The sequence below is a fragment of the Lissotriton helveticus genome, chromosome 1_1 (assembly GCF_964261635.1).
Source record: "Lissotriton helveticus chromosome 1_1, aLisHel1.1, whole genome shotgun sequence".
Taxonomy (NCBI): Eukaryota; Metazoa; Chordata; class Amphibia; order Caudata; family Salamandridae; genus Lissotriton; species Lissotriton helveticus.
In genome coordinates, this window is record NC_136057.1 from 2,064,956,147 (window position 1) to 2,064,975,953 (window position 19,807).

The 19,807-nt window shown below is 43.8% G+C and overlaps 1 protein-coding gene across 1 annotated transcript in view; it reads right to left on the bottom strand.

The window, feature by feature from the left end:
- AK5 (adenylate kinase 5) overlaps window positions 1–19,807 on the bottom strand; it is a 2,677,990-nt gene that overhangs the window by 468,856 nt on the left and 2,189,327 nt on the right. The gene's annotated exons all lie outside the window — the stretch shown is intronic.

The window sequence follows — 19,807 nt, forward strand, 5'->3', positions numbered from 1 at the left end:
TTTACCAGAGCAGGAAACGCTCCTGCTGCATATACAAAAATCTGTATTTTCTGGTGCTACACATAGGATGCAATCATAGACACCAGAAAACCATTGGGATTTAAAAAAAACTCAAACCTGGACCATTACCGAGTGCTTGAGGTTTCACTGTTAGTTACCCTTTAACCCATATCTTCTTAGAACATTTTATATCATTGTATTATTGCAGGTCAGGTTAACATCATTTATTTTAGGACTGGGCCTGCCTCCTATTGACCAAAGTGCAGGACCTATGGGCGGAATGTTGAGTCATTGTACATCTGTTCATTGATTAAAGAAAAAAAGATCGATTTGTGGTATTCCTACTCTTTTATGATTGGTCCCAATGTGTCTAGTTCCACATTTTCAGTAACATGACATACACAGATGGGCTTCATGATTCAGTGGACTAATACATTGGCTGCAGTGATCTGTGTTTGACTCCACTGTCACAAGCACCAATTCCGACTGTTCTACTCAGTCTTTCATCCTCCCACGGTCTATAAAATTAGCACCACTGAATTGGGTAACAATAAATATCTATTTTTCATCAGCAACATACCCACAGGTGACTGTACACTTTACAAATGTAAGTGCCAAGTCGCAGCATTTCAATCTGTGCAAAAACCTCTTGTTAGAAATCAAGTTTCTGGTTCACTGGGGTGACAGACCTGGCCAAGCAGTAACCAAAATCCAGGTCACGATATGGCACGAGCAAACCCCAAATTAAGCTGTGTTCACCCTCTGGTAGCTTGGGACAGAGCTGTCAGGCTTAACTTGAAGGCAATATTTAAAGTATTGGTGCAACACTTTAGGCAGTCAAACAGTGAAAACCCATACGAAAAGATCCCACACCAGGTTTAGAACAAAAGAGAATATTTTAATAAATAAAACAAGACCAAAAAAACAAACATCCAATAAGGGAAACCGGAGTTATTGAATTAAAATGTTTTAGGGTAAAGCAGCACTAAGCTGCAAGTTCAAGCCGACCTGCAATGGAGTGTGGGTCGACTACAGGGAGGAGGTTAGGCCCTCTGACCAAAGTACCTTAATTCCTGGTTGTAGACTTTTGCGTGGCTCAGTGTCTAAGAAATGTCGCACATTTGAAGCGATGTGTCGGCTCAGAGATGCGGCGAGGCTGGGGTACGAGGTCCTGTTGAGTCATCATTGACAATCCCATTGAGCGGGTTTGCGATGCGAAGTCCGGGTGTCAAGGATGCGGCGCAGCTGGCGATGAGTCGGCTCTGAAGACCTACAAGCCTGCAATGTGGAGGCTGGCGTTGTGGTTGAGATGCCAACGTTGTTGAGCTGCGTCGACAAGAGATGTGAGGACCTGGTCTGGAGATGTGTTGGGACTTCGGTGATGCATCAGCTCCGAGGATTGTGAGGGTGATGCGGACCTTCTGCTCTAGGTATAATCAACGCAGCAGCTCAGATGCGTCGGCTCTGCTCGAGGATGCGCCTCTCAGCTAAGGAGATGCATCGGTTTGGCTTGAGGAGGTGCAGCTCAGTAGAGAAGGTGTGTTGTTTCTGCTGGTAAGCCTTTAGGCTCACTTCCAAGGGTCCAGGACTGGGCTGGCAGCACTTGGCAGGGTAGACTCACAGATGGCTGAGTCTAGGTGCAGATTCAAGGATGTTGGAAGCCATCCATGTCGCTGAGGCTTCAGATCCAGAGCCAACCAACTAGCCCTTGAAGTCACTCTGGGTTCTGGGTTCAATAGATGCAGGACCAGTTCTTTCTCACGCTGGCAAGAGGGCAGCAGGTCAGCACAGCAAAGCAGGAGTCCAGCATAGTAGCAGTCCAGCAGAGTGGCACTCCTCTCAGCAGCACAGGAGTCCTTCTTCTTAGCAGGGTATCCACAGGTCCAGAGTGTCCTGAAGTGGTGGTGTCTGAGTTCCAGTATGTATACTCAGACTCACTATATGGGGTTATACAGCCCTTTGAGTGGGGACAGGACACAGCCTATTCAGGTGGAAGTGAGATTGTGCTTATCTCCTCCCTCCATCCTGCTAGGATGGCCCATCAAGTCACACCTAAGCTCCTATTGTCTATGGCTATCTAGGTGGAATACACAAAGCCCAGCTGCCAACTACATCCAGTCATGTGATCAGAGACAGGCTGCAGGCACCAAATGCCTAAGGCAAGAGAATGTCCACATTCTAAAAGGGGCATTTTCAGATTTGTAATATAAAATATGACTTCACCTTATTTTAGTATTTTAAAATTAGGATTCCACAGACACCAAACGTGAATCAAATATATCTTCCCATTTGGAAATTATACTTTTACATATCTAATAAGGTAATCCCAATGTTATCTCATGGAAGATATAGGATTTGCATTAGTGAAAAATGATGTTAAGAGTTTGTTTTACGACCAGGACATGTAAAACCAAAAGGTACATGTCTTGCTTGTTAAATACTTTGTCCCCTGCCCTCTAGGCTGTCCAGAGCCGACCCTAGGGGTGACTTATGTGTACTAATAAAAAGGAAGGTTTGGGCTTGGCAAGAGGTTTATCTTGCCAAGGGGACATGGCAGCTCAAAACTGCCCACACAGGATCTGCAATGGCAGGCCTGTGGCATGTTTAAAGTGCTACCTAAGAGGATGGCACAATCAATAATGCAGGCCCACTAGTAGCATTTCATTTACAGTCCAAGGGCACATGCAGCGCAACTTACTAGGGACTTATAAGTAAATTAAATATGCCAATTGGGTATTTTACCATGTTCAAGGAGAGAGCGCAAGCACATTAGCACAAGTAAAGTGCACAGAGCCCTAAAGTAAACAAAAACAAATTCAGCAAAAAGTGGAGGGAAAAAGGTAAAACATTTGGGAGTGACCCTGCAGAAATGGCTATTTCTAACACCTTTCTATGTACGAATTCTCAGGCATTACAGCAGAAATTGTTGCATAGGTAGTTCTCTCAGAATATTGTTTCCATCATCTTCAATCCCTGTCTATTCTCTCTTTCAAGTGTGTTTGCCTCCCTCTGAATCTTCTTTCTGTTATGCATTTCACTTTTATTTCATGAGTATTGTGGAGGTTGCATGTTGCTAGGTGGGGGCTTCAGATAGACGGGGGGAGGAAAGCTACATAAGGAAGGAATTGGTTAAGCACACAGTAGGAAAGGACAAAAAAAGCTGAATATTAGTCAAAGGCAGAACATCACTGATCAAGATACTCAAGGAGAAATGAAAATGGGACCACAACTCCATGTTTTTGGAAAGGGGAATCTCTAGGCCCATAGCCATAAGTATATTTTTAGGGGGGCATGTCCCTCAGTTATGTACAAACATTGAAGTTGTGCTCAATTGGTGCATGCATTTCCAAATACTGGTTATTCTACTAAATATTGACTCCCCTCCAGAATATATTGGCACAAGAATATTGAGTATATCAGTATATCAAAAGGTAAGTGCATGTAGTAAAGTATAGATTCACTATTCCTAACTGAACATTTACATACCTTGAAGATATAGATACAGTATAGGTACATATGTATGAAGTAAGGTATAGAGAATGTATACTTACCTGTCAATATTTTGGATTCAATATTATGTCCTCAATAAACGTTGCCATCAATATTCGGGTTTCGATATTCAAGTGCGCACAATGTGATTCTAGATTCACAGAAGATTTCCTGCATTTGGTGCATTGTCCACAACAGTGAAGATCCCACTTGGGGAGAATACAACTACTGGGAATTTGGATATTTTCCCACATATCTGTCCAGGAAGGGATAGCAAATCACATAGGGATACTAGGCACACGGAGATACCAACCCTGATGAAGTCCTCATGAATGAAACGCTGAGCTGAATAAAATTTGATAATTAAATTAATACAATTGGATATGGATTGGATTTTGGATATCAATACACTACTCCTCGCTCAATGAAGGGCTGAATCTGATTGGATGATTGATATTTGAGACTTAGACAAGAAATATGTGGACTTTAAATCCTATCAATTACATGGGATTTAAAGTAGAATCATTTAAAGTTGTAAAGTAAACTGGCTGGTAACTTAGTGTATTACTGAAACTATTCAAGCTTTGTAAAATGCAAAGCTTATGAAGATTTTCTTTAAAATAAATAAGCTGACCTCAGGTCAGAGCCCTCCCTCCCAGACCTCTTACCTCAGGTGGTAGATGTTCAGCCTCCACACTCAAAATAGTTTTGATAACGGATGTTCTGCCTGGGACATTCGGCACATCACGTACATTTAGGAAACTTCATTTGCTTTGTAAAATGTGAAGTTTCCTAATACTTCTCCACTTCGTAAGTGAAGTTTTAATTTAACTCGCCACTAATTTCAAATAACTTTACAGAGAGCACGGAATATATCCTTCAAGAACATTTTGAGAAATGAGTGGCAAACAGTGGGTTTTAACTTTTAAGCATTTTAGCACTGCAACAATGGTGAAAAATACATAGAATGTCAGTATCATTTTACAGAGGAGGTTTGGGAGGTTCCACAAACGAATTTCACTATAAGGTTGTGGCAAAAAGGTAATTAGTTCAATTTCATTTGATCAAAAGTATCAGTCAAAACTGCATGGACTTGAAGCAGGCTCCAACACTGGAATACACCCCTCACAGTCATAGGCAGGTTGTCCGAAAGGTGCTGTAAAAGAAGACTGACATCAAACATAAACCAGCAAGACTGGTAGGCATGGTAAGAATAGGTAATTGTGTGAACTGAGGATGGATCCATTTGAGGCCTGTGGCCAAGTTGAGGACACTAGTTCCATCTCAAATTATAGGAGCAGCACATGGGCAGGCAGCAGTACTGCCCTTAAAGCTCTGAGTTGTGATTTCACTGATGCAACTTGAATTCTGCTCTGTGATAACCTCTCCCTTTGATGCTGCTTTTATGCTACCTCCCAAGTGGATGTTACAGAGTTCTCCAATTCCAGAATTATAGACAGTCTCCACTCTTTTACATGCAGTGGGCTCCTTGCATAGAATCCTCAAGGTGGCATTTGCTATGCGGCTAACATTGCTTGGACAAGCATGCACTCTTTTGAGTGGTGATTGTATGAAGCATGGAAGCTTGCCATGTGTACTAGAAATAGAAAATCTTTACTTGTAGAGGGATTGTTCAGCATTATAACTGGTGCAGATAAATGTCAAGCTTCATGTTATGAAGCAGTTAAGTGACTGTCATATTTAAGTGTAGACTAGAAAGCCAAATCGCATACTTATTACAACTTGGACTTCTCAGAAAGTAGGTTGTACTTTCCAGTGACTATATCAGCAAAAGTAGACAGGGCTGATATCCATGAAAACAGAAGGTATCAGCACTTCTCAACAAGAGCATCTAGTAATAAATAACAAAGAGGTGCCATTGTTGAGCAATTTGCAAAAAGCAATTTGGATCAAGTAAGAATGGTTAGACTTTATTAGGATCTTAAAAACCAAGATGCAAGCCAATGTTTTGGATATTTTCGCCAATACCCCTTTTAGAAAATGGAGTGCAAAACCTGCATTAAAATCGCATTGGTCCAGCTGTATTGCCCAAAACATGATAAGCTATATATTTCACTTGGCTACAACATCTATATTGCCATGCCTGCATCTCCTGTTCTCTCTCACTTGATTTTTCTATTTACATTTGTTTCTTTCTCACAATCTTCTCTCTTTTTGCAGCACCTCTTTCATATATCTTTTCATTTATCATATCTGTACTTCTCCAAATCTTTTATTCTCTCTTTAGTCATCTTCTCCACAGACCATGTATGGCAATTGAAACATTCTATTGGCTATGCATGGCCATTAGCAACACCCAGCACCCTTCTTTGACCACTGTGTTTTTCGCTGTTTCTGAGTCCCAGAAGCTGACTTTCCTAGCACCCTCCTGGAACTGAAGAAGTCTGCTAAATCAATCAATCAATCAAGAATTTGTAGAGCGCACTACTTACCTGTGAGGGTCTCAAGGCGCTGGGGAAAAAAAGGGGGGGGGCTCTACTGGTCGAACAGCCAGGTCTTGAGTGGCCTCCTGAAGGTCAGGTCTTGGGTCTGTCGTAGGCTCAGCGGGAGGGTGTTCCAGGTCTTGGCGGCCAGGTGGGAGAAGGATCTGCCGCCGGTGGTTGTTCTTCGGATGCGAGGGACGGAGGCAAGGGCAAGGTCGGCGGAGCGATTCTGGTGGTTGGGGATATAGAACAAGAGTCGTCTATTGAGGTAAGCTGGGCTGGTCTTGTGGAGTGCCTTGTGTGCGTGGATGAGGAGCTTGAATGAGATACTCTTGTTGATGGGGAGCCAGTGCAGGTTTCTCAGGTGGGGGTGATGTGGCTGTGGCGCGGTACGTCGAGGATCAGGCATGCAGAGGCGTTTTGAATGCATTGCAGTCGTTTGATGAGCTTGGCCGGGGCTCCCGCTTAGAGGGCGTTGCCATAGTCGAGTCTGCTAGTGACGACGGCGTGGGTGATTGTTCTTCTTGTATCTGTCGGGGTCTACCTGTAGATCTTGCGGAACATGCGGAGGGTGTTGAAGCAGGTGGAGGAGACTGCGTTGACTTGCTTGTTCATGGAGATTGTTGAGTCGAGGATGACTCCCTGTTTGCGTGCATGGTCGGTGGGTGTCGGGGCTGCTCCCAGTGCCGTAGGCCACCAGGAGTCGTCTCCGTCTTGTCCATGTTCAGCTTCAGTCGGCTGATCTTCATCCAGTCAGCGACGGCCGACTCATGAAACAATGAGGTTAGTGCAGTGCGGCTATTATATTCCTGTAGCTCATTTCTTGTTTCATAGGACATTATGCTGCATTTATTTGACAGATTTGAGCTGCTTTAAGGCAGAAAAATGCATTTTGCTATATTCAAAGTGTTATGCACCTGAGGTGTTTTTCTTTGTTTTGTTGTATTGCAGAGCACATCATGCACGCTGATGTTATACAGCAAAACAAAAGTGAAAGCAGACCCTGCTAATGAAATCAGGACAAAAGTCCTACCACACAGCGTACCTACACATCTTCCAATAACAATATTACCTCACTTGTGTGAATGAATCCCTCTGCAGCAGACACATTAGCCTAACAAACCTTCTGGCTCCTGCAAAGAAAATAAAGAAGTCTAGAGCAGATGCGTTATCTCATCAGGCTATATTGCACAATGGCCCAGTGTAGGCTGGAGCAATGTCAGTCAAGTGTAAGGTGTGCCTGACTTGCGACAACTTTGCCCCAGCGTAATAAGATAATCAAAGTGCTATGCCATATTGGAATCTGGAGTTTCCTGAATGGGCATTGCCTCTGAATGGTTGTTAGGTTTAAGTAGTGACACCCAATTATGTATCAGTAATAGGAAATGTCATGAAAGTTGCTGGCTTAAGAACAACATGACTCCTTGCCCTGTACTGGTGTGCAAGCTTTTCACACAACAAATTCTTGTTTGACATGCCATATGTGAAAGGTGAGAAGGGAGTTCAGTTAATGCCCATTGCATTCTTGCTCTCTGAGTTGGGACTGTTATATCAGTTCCTCACACACAACACTGTAGTATTCTTCAGGTGTCCATAATATCCCCTCATTATTGAACATCTACCTAATCCCCTTAATAAACCTGAATAACCATTCAGCCTCACCAGTTCAATTATGCATATAAACCCCAAATCATTTAAAAAATGGATGGTATGGAAGACCTCTACAATTTAAAACTTGATAACTGCCTTCACGGCATAAACATATGGATGATGACTAACATCTAGAGCTAATTACTGCAAAGACAGAGCTTATGACCTGGGGACAATGACAAAAATACCAGCCAACCACCATATGGCCTAAGGAACATGAGGACTCTCCAATAATACCAAGAGAAGTCAGAAAGCTAGGGGTAATCATGGATTCAGATGTATGTTTCATATCACATGTTGCATCCTCACATACCTTGGATACCAACAGAAACTGTAAGCCATCCTCACACTCGTTATGTTATGTTAATTTATTTTTATAATGCACACAGCTACCCAACAAGGGTTTCCCAGCGCAAGCCAACAGAAGCATAACAGTGATCTAGCATTAGCACTATTGATTAAAAAGCCAAGTTTTTAATTGTTTACGAAAGTTGGTAAACAGCTTCTCCCTCCTCATTACATCAGGCAAGGAATTCCACATGGTGGGTCCCAATAGGGAAAAGAAACGACCACCCATTCTCGACAGCTTAATCCTAGGAATCACAAAAAGCTCATCCGCAGAAGAGCGAAGAAGTCGGGAGGGATGGTAAGGGCGTACCAATTCTTGTAAATATTTAGGTGCAGAACCAATCTTAATTCTGAACATGTAACACAGGGCCTTAAATTGTATACGATGTTCTATTTTCAGCTAGTGTAGTTCTCTCAGAGCGTTACCCATGTTGGACATTCTGGGAAGTCCACAAAGCAAACGGGCTGCAGAATTTTGCACTACCTGAAACTTGCGAAGTACATCTTTGTTAGACCCCAAAAAAAGGACATTGCCGTAATCCAGGCGAGATGTTACAAGTGCCTGGACCACCGTCTTTTTGGTGTCTACAGGGAGCATCAAATTATTTTTCTTAGCCATTTTAAGATGGTAAAACAGGTGGCTGCAACTTGTACTGACTGTTTTTTCATTGACAATTTATTGTCAATAATAACGCCTAGATTGCGTACCTGAGAGGAGGGCTTGGGTAAGGGCCCCATTTCGTCAGGCCAATGTTGAGGGCCCCAATGTTCAGAATTATTACCGAAGATAAGCACTTCCGTCTTATCCCCGTTTAACTTGAGCAAATTGAGCTGCATCCAGGCTGCGATGCTGCGCAAGCCCAGTTGCAGAGTAGACTGGTCCTGTTTCCCATCAGCCGACAAGGAAAAGATGATTTGAGTATCATCGGCGTATGAAAACAGTGTAAGCCCTGCCACTTCAGCCATCCCTTCTAAGGGCTGCACATAAATGTTAAAAAAAGAGAGGGCTCACAATAGAGCCCTGAGGTACTCCATACTGGGATGTAAAGGACTTTGAAGTGGCCCTAGAAGAGATCACCTGGAAGGTACGTTCCGATAGAAAAGAGGACAACCAGCCTAGCGCCGAACCAGCAATGCCCAGTGCCTGTAAGGATTTTATTAATACGGTATGTGAAACCGTATCAAAAGCGGCACTTAAATCTAATAATATAAGAGCCACTGTATTACCATCATCCAGGCGCTGACGTAGCCCCTCAGTGACGCCCAGCAGTGTGGTCTCGGTCGTAAACCCTGGTCTGAAACCTGATTGTGATGTATGCAGAAATTTGGAAGATTCCACGAACGTGGCTAATTGGCCATTCAAATGCTTCTCCAAAACTTTAGAAAAAGTTGGGAGCAGGGAAATAGGCCTAAAATTAGCCGGCATGGCCGCATCTGCATTTGGCTTTTTTAACAATGGCAGGACCATAGCGTGTTTCCAAGCCATTGGCAAAACGGCTTCCCTGAGAGAAGCATTTAAGAGCTCCATGACCTCTCTTAGAGCCGGTTCTTCCATCTGTAGAAGTACTGTGGAAGGAATCAAATCACATGGCGAGCCTGATTTAATGCTCGCAAATTTTTTTTTTAAAGGCATCAGTGTCCAATAAAGACCACTGCTCCAATTTTAACTGAGAGTCTTCTACCATAGTATCAGTCTGCTCACTATCAAGCTGAGCCGGGTTTGACACACCAACTCCACCTAATGTCTGATGAATTTGTTTAACTTTATTTATAAAGAAGTCAGCAAGAGAGTCACATTGTGGTTCATCAAGAACAGGTGGACTAGGTTGAGTCTCTGAACCTGCTAACTTCTTCACCATAGAAAATAAAGTACTGGTACAGTTTTTTGCCCCCAGAATAGTAGAGGACACATAGTCAGCTCGTGCCTTCTTACACGAGAACACTCGTAATCTCCAAACTTGATTATGCCCTTAACCTCTACCTTGCGGTACTTGCATTCATCATACTCAAAATACAATGCTGCTGCATATGACTTCTCCACCTTCTCGCAAGAGAACACATGGCTCTAGTCTCGCATTCACTCCTATGGGATGTTAGTAAAATTCCACATCCCAGCAGATTACTCCAATACTCCGTCGCTTCAACCATGCCAGCTTTGACATAACTATACACAACATTTCTGATTGGACAACCCAGTGCAGTAACCAGCTAAGCAGAGTATCATCACAAGAAATACCATAAGGAGACCTGCAGAACTGTTCAAAGCAGCCAGTGTCCTGAAGAGATATAAACTGTGCATCTGTGCCACTCACATTTTAGCTACCACACAACTACGCCCTGCATCTCATAAAATGATAACCACATTTCAGCAGTCATCACTCACCACACTTCCCACATAGTATTACAAAACAAAGACCACACCCTTCCAACCACACTCTACCCTATATTGCATAGCTTTTTGCCAATGTAGGTAAACACTTCAGTGCAATACAGAGGGTGCCATACAGAGGGTGAGTAATCCCTATACTAATGCTGCAATACAATAAAATACAATATTTATCATATGTTCATCACCAAGATTTGTTTTAATACGATTAAAATCTTTATTTCCCTCACACTTCAGAATTACAAAACAAAATGTACTTCATTTGCGTTTTTAAAACTGTAGGTATGTGTTAAAATATATGTACAGATCATTTACAGCCATTTACATATTTGTTTGTGTCAGAAATAAATTGACATCTTACAGTCTTTCTTTTCGCAAATCCTGTAATGAATTATGAGAATCTGAGATTGTGGCGTTTTCCACATAATCATGAATCAGACGCAATTACCACTTACTCCATAATCTGGACATTATAATAAATATATTTTTTTTAGCTCAAATGGATTGAAAGTTACTAAAAATGCTGTAACGTGCTGCAGCAGAGAGGAACGTCCTTCACAAAGGTTAACTGATCATCTTGACAAAATGGCAAAATGACAAAATAATGAAGTAATAACTATCACAAAATGTGCTGCATTAAATGCAGAATTTGTGTATTATTGGCACATAATTTAATCAAAATATCAACTGGGGGGTGCTCTGCCACTGGCGTCCCCGAGATCGGGACGCCAGTGGCAAAGCCATCACAAGTCGTGCTTGGTCTACAACCAGCACACAGAAAACTCCCTGGCTGCCGCGCTGATGTCCGAATGAAAGGACAGAAAGGTACAAGTAAGGAAACAGGTTAATATACCGTGATCCTAAAAGAACTTGAGACCCCATAGGTCTATAACCATAGAGACACACCGATCTCTCACACTTTTTCCCTTACATTTCTTTTGCACTCTAGGTCCTGAAGAAAGCCCACCTGACCCACATGGGCAAACATTAGGGCTGAAACATGTCAACCTTTTTATGGACAAATTTAAGTGCGGGTGATTCCTAACAAATCCCCCTGCGCATGGAACATATTTTAATACCAACTCTGAACCCAGAACTATTAAAGGAATTTTTTCTATCTGGATATACTAGTTTTGTGAGACTCACCAAGAAACCCCCTGAATTACTGATCACTACTGCTTTAACCAGGGGATACCTCCGGATGGAGGAAGCATAACCACTAACCCTATGATGATGATGATGCTGTCACGTTCCTAAGGGGTAAGGTGGAGAATCAAGATATACCACTACCACTGACCTCCTACGTGAATTAGGGTTTTTTTATCGGTACAGTGCACGAAAATTGCAAAAAAACCCTAGTTATGCAGGACAAGTGATCCACCCCCAGTTAATATTTTGATATATAAATAAGGAAGCCGTGTGGATCCCAGTCTCTTCCTTCTCCCTCTTTTTGATTTGGTACATAATTTAATCAACCTTGCTACATAATCTGGACCTCCAACGCCGCATAATTTCACTGGCTTAGCCTGTACCCCAGCGAGTTTGTCAAATAGTTCACCTTAAAAATCCTCTCCCTTTGCAGTGAAAGAAAGAACAGTAAACAACATCTCCACGTTAAAAGAATGAGCAGCAATTAGTCAGAACTGACATTTAGCAGGTCTTAGAATATGCAGCAAATGTAACAAAAAAAAAAAAAATTTAAGGCCATTTTTTTTGCTCATTCACATTCTGACCTCCAGCATGGTTATTTTGGGGGTGCTGCAGCACTACCCAACCCTGCATCTCTAGTTTAAGCATGTATGTTTTTGTCTCATTAGATAACTACTGTGCTAGCTGTCTAGGTAATTTGGGGAGACAAAGATTTATATAGGCAGGTTAGCCCCCCATCACCTTCCCCTGTGTCAATGACCCTCGTAAATTCAACACCTTCTGGGGTTGAGAAGCCTCACCTTCACAAAAGCTTGTTGAGGAAACAAAAAAGATACCTCTCTCCTAAGAGAGTCTACAAACACAGCCAAGTCAAACATGACTAGTCTAAAGACTGGCTTCATCTTGCCGGTAGCTTGTGAGTTGATCAACTACCTTCCCCCTATTCAGCTTTTTAACTAAATTACAGTTATACCATGAATAATAATGTTACTCCGTAAAATGGAAGAATCAGGAAAATAAAAGAATAACAAATAAAACTACTTCCCAGCATGCCATCCTCAGACAATTTGCTTCCTTAAACGAGTTTACACTTTCTCCAGAGTAGGAAAAACACCATCAATGATTACTAATCTCCAATTCTCCTCTCAGCTGAAGAACCAAACTTCAAATGTCACCGTCATTCACGCAATCTCATGTTCAACAATACAAACAAGAGATTCACAGATGTAGAGTGCCACCTGGGCTCTTCGTTGTGTGTTGCTGAGGACCAGTCCATATTGAGTATACTGAGTGGGGGGTAGCCTGATTACTGCAGCTGAACAACAGGGCTCCTGCCACTTCTCTACCTGTGCTGCTGTCTGGAAGACCTTTGGATCATTTAACAGGGGGCAGGCCAGACCTGTGAAACACTTCCACCTGCCAGATACCCTGTACCTGTCTAACTTGAGGTTGTGAACTCGAGGTTGGCCTGTCCAAGGCCATTCTGCGCTTCAGCAGAGGGAGTGGCACAGCAAAGGTACTGCGAACGGTGTACACAGATGCACTCTGTGCCAGGAGTCATCCCCAGCATCACTGGACTGATCCCTATGTGAAGCCCCCACCAGGTGTCAGGCATGGCTGGTGACCAACAGCACGCTGTGGCGACAGTTCAACCGCCTCCGATGGGACCGAGCTCCTATGCATCACTAATTATGTTATCGCGTTTCAACGACCTGGCAGACTCTGCCACTGCAGCACCGAAATGGTGCACATGGGTTGTGAGGCTCGACATCTGCCTCTGGGCAACACAGGAGATGGATGGCGGAAAGGTCACTCCTACCCAACTTCGGGGACGAAGAAGTCTACCAACTCTGCGAGCCTCTAATGAAATTGTAAACTGTGATGTGATTTTGGTAGATGCAATATTAAAGACCTTGTAAATTCTATATGATTTTGGCACTGGACTATGGTTGAATTTGGGGTATGATTGAGAGCAATACAATGCGATATGGAGACAACAGGTGTGAATGATTGAATGATCTTATAAACTTTTGATTGCATTCACAAGCGGAGATTTCTTTGACTTTATCAGTATTGTATGGTCCCTTGTGTGTGGGGCCCTCTCTATTTACTTCAGTCAATTTATTACACTACAGCAACATCCTCGGCTAAAATTGATGACTACCAAGATCTTCACATACGGCAGTGGGTGCCCACTCCCGTTAGCAGGGAACATTGAGCAAGTGGTAACTCGCGGGGACTGTAAGGTGTGGGCCTGCTTCCACATCTCAAAAGAGGGGACAGGGACCCTCATTAGCTAGCATACTGCCAAAGACCTGGGTCTGGTGTTCTGTGCCCAAATGCCCAGTACACCCTAGTGGATCCCATTCTAAAGGACGTTCCAACACTGGGTGAGGGACTTGGGTGCATGAGCTATGAATGTCAAGCTCCACATTGACTAAGCGGTCTGCCATGTGGCATTACAACACTAAAGGGACCCCTTCCAACTGAGGCTGCTGGTTAAGGCAGAGCTGCAGAAACTGGAGAAACTAGATGTAAAAGAAAAAGTCACGAGGCCCACCCCATGGGTTCCCCGCTTGTTGTAGTACTGAAGCCCAAACAGCCGGGGGCAGTCCACCTTTGCATAGATAGGTGCAAATCTAACACTGCAATTTACTGAGAAAGTCACTGAACACCGACAGTGGATGACATAATCTCTGATTGGAATAGCACACAGTAGTTCTCTAAGCTGGACCTCAACGTGGGCTACCACCAGCTTGAATGAGACCCGTCTTGTCAATACATCACACCATTTTCCACTCAATTGAGGCTGAGACGATATAAGCGCTTGAACTTTGGCATCTGGTCAGTCACAGAAGTCTTCCATGACACCATTTAGGATGTCTGGGCAGCCTGGTTTGAGTGCTTAACATAATTGATGATATCCTGATTCGCTCCACAACACTGGAAGGATATCGCAGGTGAATCCAGGCCACCCTGGCATGCTATTGGAACATGGCCTTACGCTACATAGAGAGAAATGTTCTGTTCTGGTACAGTCCATTGATTTCTCTGGATACATATTCTCCAAATATGGGGTACTAGTGGACCCAAGAGAGGCAGATGCAATAAGAAAGGCTCCAGTGCCCAAGTTTGCAGCAGAGGTGCTACGTTTTTTGGGCATTGCTACGTATTGTGGGAGTTTGATCCCTGGGCCTGTCACACTATCAGAAGCCCTCAAACACTCACTAAAGTGGTCTCAGAGTAAATCTGGGACACCAAAGCAGATGACACATTCCACAAAGTGAAGGATGCCCTGTTGAATCACAGGTAAATAGCCTACTAAAGTTCGCACTGCAACACCAAGGTAGCAGTGGATACCATCCTGGGGTCACAAGGCATGGGTCCCAGTCGCCTATCTTAGTTGGGCTCTCACAGACACAGATGGCCGATATGCCCAGATAGAGTGTGTTAGAAATGGGGTTTCTGGTTGGCAGAGGTATACACCCTGTCCAAGCAGGAATCACCATTCTTGGCAGGGTAAACTAGGAACACCCTGAAAGGTAAGCTGTGCTCACCATCTGGTAGCTTGGCAGAGAGCAGTCAGGCTTATCTAAAGAGGCAATATATAAAGTATGTTTGCAACACACACACACACACACACACACACACACACATAGTAACACAATGAAAACACCACAAAAAACTCTAGACAGGTTTAGAAAAATATATTATTATATTCTGAACAAAACAAGACCAAAACTATAAAAAAATCCAATAAATACAAGTCAATATATGAATTTTAGGAGAATGAGTGAAAAATACAGTTTAGAAGCAAATAGCGCTTTAGGGTTACTTGAGGTCACGCTAGACCAGGGTAAAGTCAACAGTTCAGGCCGACCGCAATGGAGCATTGGCTGGGTACAGGAGCCATGCAGGCCTGGGGAAGAGAGTACCTTGATCCTGACACGAGATGCGGGGGTTGATGTGTTGATATCACCCCACAGTTGAGGGGATGCTTTTTTTCACTCACAAATTGAAGGAGATGCGTTGGTTTATGAAGACGGACCTAAGAGCTGTGATGTGTTAGTTCTGAAGTTGATTAGTTGGGTTTCTCCACACATGTCAAAGGGATGCGTCAATTGTCCTTCTGTGGTGGTGGTGCTGTGTCTGTATAATATGGCAGTTCTGGTGATGCTGCTTGGGCCTCCAATGGGTTTTGCCGATTTCTGCTCCCACAACAGGGTTGATGCACTGATTCTTCTTCCAGCAGATAGGAGATACATCGATTTTACTTGTGCAAGTACCTGAATTCACTTGCAGTGAACCAGGCACAGGAGAAAGGGGTAGTGACTATGATTTCCCTGAGTCTCAATAACTGGAGGCAAGCCAACAAGCCCTTGAAGTGCACATGGAGAAAAGGCAGAGTCCAGCGCTCCCTCAGCAAAGTCAGAGAGCAGCAGCCAGCATGGCTAAACAAGAGAAAAGCAGGTCTTCCAGGTCAGCAGTCAAAAAGCCCTCAGAAGCCCTCAAACACTCACTAAAGTGGTCTCAGAGTAAAACTGGGACACCAAAGCAGATGACACATTCCACAAAGTGAAGGATGCCATGTTGAATGACAGGTAAATAGCCTACTAAAGTTCGCACTGCAACACCAAGGTAACAGTGGATACCACCCCGGGGTCACAAGGCATGGGTCCCAGTCGCCTATCTTAGTTGGGCTCTCACAGACACAGATGGCCGATATGCCCAGACAGAGAGTGTGTTAGAAATGGGGTTTCTGGTTGGCAGAGGTATACACCCTGTCCAAGCAGGAATCCCCATTCTTGGCAGGGTAAACTAGGAACACCCTGAAAGGTAAGCTGTGCTCACCATCTGGTAGCTTGGCAGAGAGCAGTCAGGCTTATCTAAAGAGGCAATATATAAAGTATGTTTGCAACACACACACACACACACACACACACATAGTAACACAATGAAAACACCACAAAAAACTCTAGATAGGTTTAGAAAAATATATTATTATATTCTGAACAAAACAAGACCAAAACTATAAAAAAAATCCAATAAGTACAAGTCAAGATATGAATTTTAGGAGAATGAGTGAAAAATACAGTTTAGAAGCAAATAGCGCTTTAGGGTTACTTGAGGTCACGCTGGACCAGGGCAAAGTCAACAGTTCAGGCCGACCGCAATGGAGCATTGGCTGGGTACAGGAGCCATGCAGGCCTGGGGAAGAGAGTACCTTGATCCTGACACGAGATGCGGGGGTCGATGTGTTGATATCACCCCCACAGTTGAGGGGATGCGTTGTTTTCACTCTCAAATTGAAGGAGATGCGTTGGTTTATGAAGACAGACCTCAGAGCTGTGAGGTGTTAGTTCTGAAGTTGATTAGTTGGGTTTCTCAAAGCATATCAAAGGGATGCATCGATTGTCCTTCTGTGGTGGTGGTGCTGTGTCTGTATAATATGGCAGTTCTGGTGATGCTGCTTGGGCCCCCAATGGGTTTTGCCGATTTCTGCTCCCACAACAGGGTTGATGCACTGATTCTTCTTCCAGCAGATAGGAGATACATTGATTTTACTTGTGCAAGTACCTGAATTCACTTGCAGTGAACCAGGCACAGGAGAAGGGGTAGTGACTATGATTTCCCTGAGTCTCAATAACTGGAGGCAAGCCAACAAGCCCTTGAAGTGCACTTGGAGAAAAGGCAGAGTTCAGCGCTCCCTCAGCAAGTCAGAGAGCAGCAGCCAGCATGGCAAATCAAGAGAAAAGCAGGTCTTCCAGGTCAGCAGTCAAAAAGATAAGTCATTTAAGCAGCACAGCAGTCCTTCTGACAAAGTATTTTAGTTCCAGAAGCGTCTGATTTGAGGGGGTTAGAGACCCAGCATTTATAATCAAATGTGCCTTTAAAGTGGGGGTGATTTCAAAGACTGTTCTTTGAAGTGAACAAGTATAATTTCAGCTCGTCCTCTCTGCCAGGGCGTAAACAGCCCTTTGTGTGGTGTCTGTCAGACTACTACCTATCAAAGTGTAAGTGTCAGCCCCATCCTCCCTTCCTGCCCAGAAAGGGCCATCAGTATGCAGATGTATGTAGATGCCATACCTAGCCTTCCTGAATTTGTGGCTGTCTGGACAGAATGCACATAGTGTAGCTGTCACCCAACTCAGATGTGTATTGGAAACAGGCTCCAAGGCACACAGATTAGTAAGAGCAGAGAAATGTACACTTGCCACAAGTGGCATTTCTAAAACAGTATTGTTAAATGCAACTTCGCCAGTAAGGAGGATTTATCAATTCCATTCCAAAGATATGAAACAGCTACTCCCTTCTCATCAAGAATTACAACTTAAAAGGGTTTTAAGGAATTCCCAATGTTAACCTATGAGAGGAGCAGCCCTCAAAGTATTGAAAAACAAATTTAGCGAATTTAGCTGTTTGTTACTGCCAGGGCATGCAAAACACAAAAGTACATGTCCTACCTATTACTTACACAGCATCCTGCCCATAGTGCTACCTAGGGCCTACCTTAGGGGTGGCTTATGTGCAATAAAAGGAGAGCTTAAGCCTTGGCAAGTAGCTTTAAATGCCAAGTTGAAGTGGCAGTAAATTACACACACAGGCACATCAATGGCAGGCCTGAGACAGGTTTGAGAGACTACTTATGTGATTGGTAAAATCATGGCTTCACAGCCCTCTAGTAGCATTTAGGTTAAAGGCCCTGGGTATATGGTATCCTATTTTACAAGGAACATACATGTAAACTAAATATGCCAATCATGTATATGCCAATGTTAACATGAGTAGGGGAGAAGCACATGCACTTTCGTACTTCTTTAGCAGTGGTAAAATGATCAGAGTCCTAAGGCCAACAAAATGAATAACCAAAAGAGGAGGTGAAAGGCAAAAGGTCTGGGGAAAGGCCACCCTAACCATGCCAGGTCTAACAGAGAGGGAAGCCCTAGCTATTCGTGGGGCTGCTGGCAATTTCACCTGTACTTATGAGGGTGTCAGTTTAGGGTCATGATGGACCATAAACCACTAGTTACCCTCTTACCATACACCTCACAAAACCCACCGCCAAGGATAGAGAGGTGGGCAGTGCTGCTACAGGTCTATGACTTTTAGGTCATTTACTGGCCTGGTGCCCACAATCCTGCTAATTTAATTTCCTTTCATCCTCAAAAAGAAGGCCTGTCATTCCAGGAGAAAGATGAGTGGGATGAGGTCTTTGTCAATCGTGTGGCACTGATTGCCAGATCGGTGGCAATGACGCTGGATAAAATTCAAGCTGCAAGAGCAACTGATACCTGCCTGCAAAAGGCAGTAGATTTCCTCTGTGACCATGCCTGACACCATTTTCTGGAGGGGGTAAAAAGCCTAAACCTTATAGACTAGTTCATGCTTACTCAGCTATGGTATGGCCGCCAGGACCTCAGTCACACCACAGACCACATACTTAGACAACACCGAATAGTAGTCCCACGCACCCTGTGAGGCTGGATGATTGACCTCGCCCACCAAGGACATCTAGATGTGGGATGGTGGATGATGCCTTATGCCAATGCATCGCATGCAAGATGACCGGAAGGAGCACCGCAGTGGGACCTACAGGAGAGGGGTCGTCTACAGATGGTTGCTTTATTGAACAGAGGTGCTTTACCAAAGAGGGAAGCTTTACTAGAGTGGGCTTCTTTACACAGGAGGAATGTAATTCACATGGTGTATGCTTTATAGTAGGTGTACTTTACAGGACTGGGATGATTTACAGGAGAGATGTGCTTACTGGAAAGGACTTTACTTCAGTTTCCCCAAGTTATACCTGTTTTTGAGAAAGAGTCTGGCACAGTTGTTTTCTAGATGGCACCAGTTTTATGTGAAGAGGGCTTTGACGTTTTCTAGCCAATCTGCATATTTCCTGTGTCAGGAAAGATGGCACTGGTTCTTCCTGTGCCGTGCCGTTTTGGTTTGTGAAGGAAACTTGCGCAGGAAAGGCCTGCTCTGTACCTTTTGTGTCTTCAAAGCTGGTTTGTGATGGAAATCTGCACTGCTGCTCTTGAACCTGCTCTGTGTGAGCAGCTCTTACACTGTCACAGACTGTGCTGGACCGGTACTGTGCCTATTAGAGAGGTTTGTGTTACTGATGGATATGGGTGACCTGTTGTTTGTGTGAGGCAATCCTGAACAGAAAGAAATATGAACCCTTAAGCTACCTGTCCATACCTGTTGTGCACAAGAGTGAAGCGTGCGCTGCTATTGCCTGTGCCATACTTATTCTCAGAAAGGGAAACCTGCTGTTATTGCCTTCACTTGCGTTGTGTTGCAAGTAGACAAGTGATTTGTTCAGGCCCTCTTCCAG